A 9,689-nucleotide genomic window follows, 5' to 3' on the forward strand; every position below is an offset into this window, starting at 1 on the left:
TCTCTACAAAAATGGGAAAGCAGCAGCGTTGTGCATCAGCTCTCCCCTCTGTGACAGAGTGATTGGACTCTGTGTGTCGCTGGCAGCGTTTTGTTTTACAGTGAGACAGCTCCACCCTGCAGGCTGTGAGCTGGGAGTCCCGTCTGTTGTGTGGGAGCATCACTGCCAGCAGAAAAAAACGGATTTGAGTCACTATGGCTCTGCTATTTGGCTGCCATCTCTGTACCGTATGCATTTAACCCCATCACAATTCTGTCTTAATATGGAAAATATGTTGATTTTACCTGCATGTGCTGCAACACAATCATTTTACGTCTCATCTGTTAACCTTCCATGGTCTTTATCATCCCAAATAAATGCAGCTAGCTGAAATATGAAAGTGTCACAGCAGAGGTGAGCAAAACCACATTAGCTGAGGTGTTTACACACTGCGCCCCTGTGCCCTTCTCTCTGTGTGTTGGTGTGTGTGTGTGTGTGTGTGGTGTGTGTGTGTGTGTGTGTGTGTGTGTGTGTGTGTGTGTGTGTGTGTGTGTGTGTGTGTGTGTGTGTGTTATAGCCTGAAGCATTGCCAATCTCACTTGCAACCACACATTTGGGTCAAAGTGAGAATGTGCAGAAAGATCTTAAAAGGAAATGTCTCCCATTTATTTATCTATACCAATCTGTGATGTATCGAGGGGTTTTCTTATGTTCAATAGTCGTCTTTTTGTTCCCTTAGCCTGATCTACATCTCTGACTTCAATACATTTCCCAAAAGGCCTTGTAGCAAACATGATCTTTCTTATACAACAATTGTAAAACTGGCTTTCATTTGGGACGATTTCTGAATAAAAACATATGAGAACAATAAAACAATCCAAAAACTTGTTGAAAAATCCCATTGGCTTTTTGTCATGGGAACCAACTAACTTCCTCTTTGACTTGTCATCCCTGCAGTGCTTTATTTCAGCTCAGAGAAAAGACTCACATCCTTGAGAAGAAGAAGAATCTACACTCCACATGTCCTGTATTGCATTCTGGTCTATCGAGTGTTAAGTCAATATATACATTCCCTTCCCCCGTGCATCTACAGCATGATTGATGTTTCTCACTGAAAGAGATAACAAAACAGGTCCAGAACACACAGCTAGTCGACATTAAAGCGGCCCTTTGTGTGAATGGGATTGGCAGGCAAGTGCAGCCGCCCAAATACTGTACATGCGTGCGTCCCAGAATAGCAATGAGGGTGCCACCTGTTTCTGGTCACATGGTGCCGTCAACATCTTGCACATTTCCATGACGGCATTCAAACACGGAGCTCATTTTTCCTACAACATCAACACATGCATTTTTAATTTGTACCCCTACAGCAGTCTTTACTTTGGAGGCTTTATTCACAGGAAATTGTAGTTTGGCATCAGCTGGGTTTCAGGCATGATCTTGAGGTATCCTTGAGTAAAACGTCAATAAACTCAAATACTGCAGCACTCCTTTGGGAACCCTTTAACCACGTACCACACGCAACAGAATACAGCAGAAATACCTTCCTTTTTTTGCCTTTCTGTGAATATATGATGCAGGTTTTTGAAGGAAAATAGCATTTTAGTCCTTGAATTAATTATTTTGAATGCTTAAACTCCAATGTATCATACCAAGTAATGATATAGTGTACATTTGAATGAATACACTGTGAATAAACAGAACATTTAAGGCATACACACACTTATTGACCTTGGTGTGTATTCCCGTAATGCTTTATTGCACAACTAGGTCAGCCGTATCTACCTTGCAGTATTTTGTAAAGCCCTTCCACATGTTGGCACCCTGACAGTTGGAAACATGGCATTAAATCAGCTATTTTTAAAGCCACAAATAACTGAATTATTCATACTGAAAGTACCTCAGAGCAGAAATGCTGGAGTTTCCGATGACAACTTGTGTTTTGCATGGCGAGCAAACATCGCTACCCTGCAGGTCAGGGTCACGCACCGATGCACGTAATTCCTCCTGTGTGAGGGGAAAATAAGAACATTTGTCAGGTTTGTGCAACGATTTTCCCAGACATTTTTATTGAGAAGAAGCGTCAGCAATAGTACAGACTTCTTTGGGGTGGAAATCATGCTTCCCTTTTTCAACATGGAAGACAAACAGACGTACAACATTCAGGAGAAGACAACATACAAACAGATGTAATACTTTAATATGCAGATAAAGTTAAAGTGCAGGAATATATCACTGTCTTTAATGGCGCGTTTCCACTGCAGCGGGTAGCTCGCTTTAAGCGTGCCGAACCGTGCGGGGCCCGTTTTTGGTTGCGCTTCCACTTGGCCTAGTTTTTCACCTTTTTTCTGGCCCGACTAAATCGTGGTTCTAGGGCCAGGAACAACCAGGCTGAGTCGGGCTGAGTATGCTAAACTAGAGAAAGAATCGCTGGCAAGGGGGCTACAACTACAACAAGATGAACATATTTGACCGTGATTTAATTGTAATACACGTTTCAAAATGATGCCGAAGTAACAACATACTGATACCGGTTAGTAAAAACCATGAATTAATGCTTTGACAAGTCTGCAGACAGACGGCAGGCGAAAAACCTTTTAAAATGCGTGTTTTCTAAATGGAGCTTGGCTAAGCTAACGTTATATATGCTCCGACCGTCCACACTCACAACAACGGCCTATACAGACATAAATAAAGCAGCGACTGTATTCTCCATGACACAGGCAGTCTGTGGTTTGTACTTGTTTAACTTTTGTCTAGTTTCTGAACAGATATGAAGAGCTGTGAGCTCTGAGTGCTAACAGCTAACGGCTGTGTTGTTTTTTGGGGCGCTCATTGAAGATTACGTCACGGCTCCACCTACACTGCGTTACTATAGTAACTACCCTAGTTCCTAAACTGTAATGGAAGCGCAGCATTAAAGTGACCCTGGCCTAATAAGGCCTAACCAAACCGAGCGAGGCCTGCAGTGGAAACGCGCCATAAGTCTGTTTGTCTTTGCTTTAAGACATATGTAGCGATGTTGTTATCCAAGCATTTTCCAGACATTTTAAGCAATCACAGGTACAGTAAGCATTTATAAACGATGGTTTTAAAAGCATGTCTCAAGATGATGAAGAATGAGTAACTAACAGACTGATTTGAAGTGAATTTAAAGGGGTTTTTGCTGCCGGGGCTGCAGAGCTGGAGGTGTGTGAGGAGGAGTGTAGGTCAGTGGGCCGCGCTGCCCCTCAGTTATCTCTGTCGTCGTGCATTCAATCAGCGACGCACTGACATTTACTGCCGGGGCAAACACACACACACACACACACACACACACACACACACACACACACACACACACACACACACACACACACACACACACACACCCTCGCTCAGATTGAGAGGGATTTCCTCGACGGTTAGTCACCGCGACTGGGAAATTAAGGGCAGATTCAAAGCATTCAGGGAGAAAAAGCAATGGTTTCCTTTGTTCTTGAGTCAAAACAAGTGCATGGGAGTATTAGAAGTGTCTGCTGTGTTTGCCTTGGCTTTTGAAAATGAAATATATGAGTCGTTAACATGCAGGTCGTTTGTTGACATATGCATTGACATAATCTTTGATTTAACGACGCTGTCCACTGCATCGAAGCAATTTCATTTAGATTGTATTATAGATTTCTCATGACAGTTTGACAGTACAAGGACGGAGCAATAACAAGATAGATGGGGTTACCGTGTTTAATTACTTCATGTGTTTCTAGAAGTGCATGCACATGTTCTCGCATTGTAACAGCTTTTTCGTTTGTGTCAAAGCGGTGAATAAAATCTCCAAAGCGCGTGTGTAAGATGAAATACATTTTGTTAAACACGAGATGTCAGAGACTAGTTTGACCTCTCCGTTTTCTGCCCGGCTCGCAGCTTTAATCTGTGGCTGACAGCAGCAGGGGGCCGCAGTCTGAAAATACTCAGAACAAGAGGTTATTTCACACCAGCTGACGTGTGTGTGTGTGTGTGTGTGTGTGTGTGTGTGTGTGTGTGTGTGTGTGTGTGTGTGTGTGTGTGTGTGTGTGTGTGTGTGTGTGTGTGTGTGTGTGAGTGTGTGTGTTCCGGGAGTGGCTATATACAGGACCGTCCTGTACACAACCCTCTGAAATGGCTATATACAGGACGGTCCTGTATATAGCCATTTGGCGTTGTGTACAGGACCGTCCTGTATATAGCCTCGGCCGTGTGTTCCTGTACATGTTTGTCTTCACACACACTTTCCCTAAAAGTCATTTGCATGGAGAATGAATGATCAAAGTCTAGATACAGAGTTTACATTTCCAAAACGTGAGTAGGTAACATTATAGTTGTAACATAACACTTCAAGTATTTTTAAATGTTGTTTTCTTTCCAATTAACTCGATTAATTTCACTGTTCGTCATTTCATTTTACGATGTGTTTTAGGTAGACCAGTATGACTACACACTTCAACACACGTCTACATCTGCATTTGACAGGCCTTCTGTGCCGAGTTGAGGTTACTAAATCAAACATTTTCCGATTGGTTGTGAAGGCGGGAGTGATAGTGAACGATGAGTGGGTCTATAAACTTTCCAAAGTTTGAAATAGCTTAGATCTCTGTGTAATGACCCAAACATCCCAGACGTGACCTCGCTGAAATCCTTGTAATCACTGCGCTGAGTGATGACATCTTTTCCATTCGTAGTTTCTGTGTCAGATATGATATAAATTGACCATCGCTGAACACTTACTGGGAATATTTCCAAAATTCCTTTTAGTTTTAAAAATACCATAAAAAGTTCATTCTGTTCTTTCATGTTTTTGGCTTTTGAGAAGTAGAAGAGACTCATGCAACAAGTGAACATTAAAACCTGTTCGACATGTTAATGATTTGTTCATTTTCTAATGAACTCTGTTGTGCCTTTCCCTTTATTCTCTATTGCAAGCAATCATGAGTAATATGTATCCAGGGTCGGTCTGTTCAAACAAGTCATGGGAGTGCACAGCTTCACCAAATGCTGCATGACTCAATGATATAACTCTTACATCAGATAACGTGTCTTTCTTGTGTTTAAAACCTTAGGAAACCCCCTTATTTCAATAAACGCAGAACAGCATCATCAAATAGCAACAACAGAATCTTATTTTGTTGGTTTTCTAGCTCATGACACAATGCCGGGACCCCCTTAATGAATCATCTCTTCCTCCCCTACATATGACATTTTGTTTTAATAAACCATTAGCTTAATATCTTGCACTGCATAGGGCAGCGAGGGCACGACACACACACTCTGACGGGAACACACAGAGACAGACGTGCGGGGAAAAGGCAACGATGCAATGGAGTACAGTAAGTCTGTGCAGTGTCTCTCCCGTCAGTCATTAACTCGGTTCAGGCATGGATACACACTCTGATGAAATGAGGCACAGTCAATGTGTGTGTTTAATAGATTGAAGGATGAATCATACCAGGGCTGACCTGATTCTTCAGTGTGTGTGTGTGTGTGTGTGTGTGTGTGTGTGTGTGTGTGTGTGTGTGTGTGTGTGTGTTTGGAGAGGTTAATGGTGCATGAAATGGTGTCTTCATTAGCATCTCCTCAAGATAAACCACATGAGGGGACAATAATCATATCTGTCAGTTAAATGACAGGAACAAAGGGATATTTGTGAGTCCAATCGTTACAAGACAACTGTTGAAAAGGATTAAAACCCTTTGAATCTGTTTTTAATTATACCTGTAGAGGATCTGTGAGAATTGTAATGCATTTCAATGTTGAAGTGTTGCTTTATTATCTCCATGACGTGGTACCATTAGCTTACATGTCTGACATATTAGTTCAGACTGTACCCTGCCTTATCGTCGATTTACACTAAATGGGACCATCATTTACCAAATGGACATCCTCCTGTAATAAAGCAGACTTGAAACTAGCGTCTCAAGTCTAAACTCAATTGGAAAATGTTTATAGAGGCAATACATCAAGTGACAAGTAGATCATATTCTCCTAGTCTTCTATACAATCTTTTGCAACCAATAGAGAGCAAGTTTAACGCATTGGAGGTGATTTTGCGTATCAATCACTCGTCATCATTCAATTAATGACTTTTCATTTTGCTCTCGTTTGTTTTGTCTGTTGAAGAAATACTTTTCGTCTACAAAATAATCACAGCTGTGTGTTCATGTCGTCTGGGATCAAACCAGCGCCGGCTGTAATGCCTCGTGATCCCCGGAAATGTGCGGCTGCTTTGTGAGGATGTGGTTGCTGTTTTTCCCCTGCTTTTTAACAACCGTGTGCAGACCCACCACAGTCACCCTGACGAGTCAAAATCACAGGGCGATACTGATCTGTGTGTGTGTGTGTGTGTGTGTGTGTGTGTGTGTGTGTGTGTGTGTGTGTGTGTGTGTGTGTGTGTGTGTGTGTGTGTGTGTGTGTGTGTGTGTGTGTGTGTGTGTGTGTGTGTGTGTGTGTGTGTGTGTGTGTGTGTGTGTGTGTGTGTGTGTGATGAGGGCATTTGTATGCCGTCGGCTCCAGTAAAACAGCCTGCGGTGGTGTCATCCATCTCTTTATCACGGTAATAGAATATGAGAAGCTCCATATGTGCGGCGATGATTTTAATGTCGGGACTGAGATTTGCTCTCAGATCTCAGACGAACAAAAGAGAGAAAATGCTGCTGTCGTCAGTGGGTTTGATAAAAGGCGATGAAATATTAAATAGCATTGACTGATGCTAATGTTGACGTGATAGTGAGATTGGGATGTGTTCTTCAATGGCTTTCAGGTGACAGATTATTCCTCCAGGCTGCTTCATTAGAGGCCCTCAGCTGATCATCACAGACAGAAGCTGATTGTTTTTATAATGAATGATCAGGGGATTATGCGTATCATTTTTGGGAGGTTTCATAACCTGATATGCAGTTTCACCATTTTGCATACTTAAAAAATCACAAATGTTTATTTCTGCGCAGAGTAACTGCTCATCTAACGCCCTTTATTTCTCTTATGTTCTCTTATTGCCTTGTTTTTTATGCTGCTGCCAACATTTCCCAAATTGGAATCAAGAAAGTACTAATCTATCTATCCATCTATCTATCCATCTATCTATCTATCTATCTATCTATCTATCTATATATCCATCTATCTATCTATCTATCTATCTATCTATCTATCTATCTATCCATCTATCCATCTATCTATCTATCTATCTATCTATCTATCCATCCATATATCTATCTATCTATCTATCCATCCATCCATCCATCTATCTATCTCTCCATCTATCTATCTATCTATCTATGTATCTATCTATGTATCTATGTATCCATCTATCTATCTATCAATTATCTATCTATCTATCTATCCATCCATCCATCTATATATCTATCTATCTATCCATCTATCCATCTATCTATCTATCCATCCATCCATCCATCCATCCATCCATCCATCCATCCATCCATCCATCCATCCATCCATCCATCCATCCATCCATCCATCCATCCATCCATCCATCCATCTATCTATCTATGTATCTATCTATCTATCTATCTATCTCTCCATCTATCTATCTATGTATGTATCTATGTATCCATCTATCTATCTATCTATCTCTCCATCTATCTATCCATATATCCATCCATCTATCTATCTATCTATCTCTCCATCTCTCCATCTATCTATCTATCTATCTCTCCATCTATCTATCCATCTATCCATCCATCCATCCATCTATCTCTCTATCTATCTGCATAAATTGCTATTTAATTATACAACAAGCTACTTACAGTATCACCTGCTTTAGCTGCTGTATTATTGATTTAGATTCAATTAAAGGTGTCAAATAAAATCCTAGAAACCAGCTTTCCATCTCTCTAACGAAGGTCTCTACATCCACGGTTAAATAGCCCTTCAGATATGACATGTTCTGTCTAAATATAGCTTAAAACCAGGCCATCACTGTGTGGCCCATATATGTGCTAACTCTCCACTAGACCTATATGGAAGTGCATTGATGCTCTGAAGTACACTGCGTCTCGTTTACTTCTGTGCACCGCGTTCAAATGATTAATTATAGCCTTTGACAATGTTTCACTTTGTATTTTGCATTTGGTCGCACTGTAAATGAGTAGAAAAGCACAGGTGAACATAATGAAATGAATCCGTTTCAGATCCTGCTTACTGGCTCCCAACATGACTTACTGGGAATAGCACAGACCATTGTTAATGTTTAGAGAACCACCTGGTTGTTTAATCATGGCAGGACGAATTGTTTGGAGTTTTTATTAGGATTTAAATTATTATTCTCATTATAGATTGATAACAAATCTTCACATTTCAGAAGTTAAAGCAAATATGTGGTGTTTTTGCAGAACTTAAACCCATGGCTTCATGCAGCTTCAATTATCTAAAACATCTCTTGTATGTTGTCTTTATATAATGCACCACATGTTCTCTTACCCTGGTGTGCAGGAGGAGAAATCCCACTTGCTTGAAGCATCTGGGGAAAATGTTCTTCAACGTAGAAACAAAACAAAGAATGTGTTAAACCCCAGAAATCAATGCATTCTAACAAACTAAATACTACATTGTGGATGCAAACAAGAATACGAATATAAGAACACCCGTTCCTGCATGAGACCCAAAGTCTTATGACTCAGCTTCATTCAACAGATGAAGAGTCACGCTGCCTCAATGAAGCAAATGTTGAAATGAACGGTTTAACGTGAGGCTGTGAGACAGTAGAAAGAGGAACATCACTGCCATCAGAGATGTAAAAGAGTCCCTTCTCTCTGTCGGCACTGTGCTTGATGCTCATGCCTGGAAATCAGCACCAGGCACGGATGCAGCAAAGGATGCAAAGCCAAATTGTCCCGATCTGATGGAGGGAGATTTGGGGGAGGGGGGATGGGTGAAGAAGCGGGAGGTGTTGGCATCTGTGAGAGAGCATTGGTGCGCAGGGATATGGGAACTGCATGACTGTAGCATAGAGGGATTATAGGAACTGGATGGACTATGGTTTCGAAGCATTGAGTTTGGCATTATTATCTGCGATCTTTTGAGCCAGACGTGACTATACTTGGAGGACGTTTTGGGAGCTTGTCAACGTTCGTGCTAGCTTGTTAGCAATGTGCATCCATACATGTAACTGCTTGCTAATGTCCACACATGATTCAAACAAAACATAAAACGGAATTATTATTAGCTTCCTCCGAGAGTTCCTTTAAGGGAAACTAAATTGAAATATGCTGTAGTAGCGACATGTCAATCACATTTAGCCACGCCCTAAAACATATGCTGCCTAACTGTAACGTAATTTACAAAATAGACATCATGCTGTATTTAAAATGACTTAAAACTACTGATTGAGAAATGGTAGAAATGTTATTAGTAAATGTAGAAGTACGGTCATTTTCTAGGCTTCTGTACAATCAGACTTCTTTGTGAGACCATATCCCTGCTGGATATTAGAAATAATGCAAGTTTAAAGTACCACAGGTTTGCTTCACTTATTACTTTTCTGTCAGGAAAACAGCAACACAAATATGAAACCCGTCTAATAACGGATGCGTTAAGAGCTTCTGTCTGCGCCTCCTGGAAGAGGGAAAGCACTTAAAGCAAGAGGTGTGTGTTGGGGTTACTTTAAGCCACTGTGGTGCAGGGTTTAGAGGTTTTAGGAGGCGGGGGTTTCATACCAACATGTCTTTGATCTCCTGAAATTG

Source organism: Gymnodraco acuticeps, unplaced genomic scaffold, assembly GCF_902827175.1.
Source record: "Gymnodraco acuticeps unplaced genomic scaffold, fGymAcu1.1, whole genome shotgun sequence".
In the NCBI taxonomy this organism is placed as follows: domain Eukaryota; kingdom Metazoa; phylum Chordata; class Actinopteri; order Perciformes; family Bathydraconidae; genus Gymnodraco; species Gymnodraco acuticeps.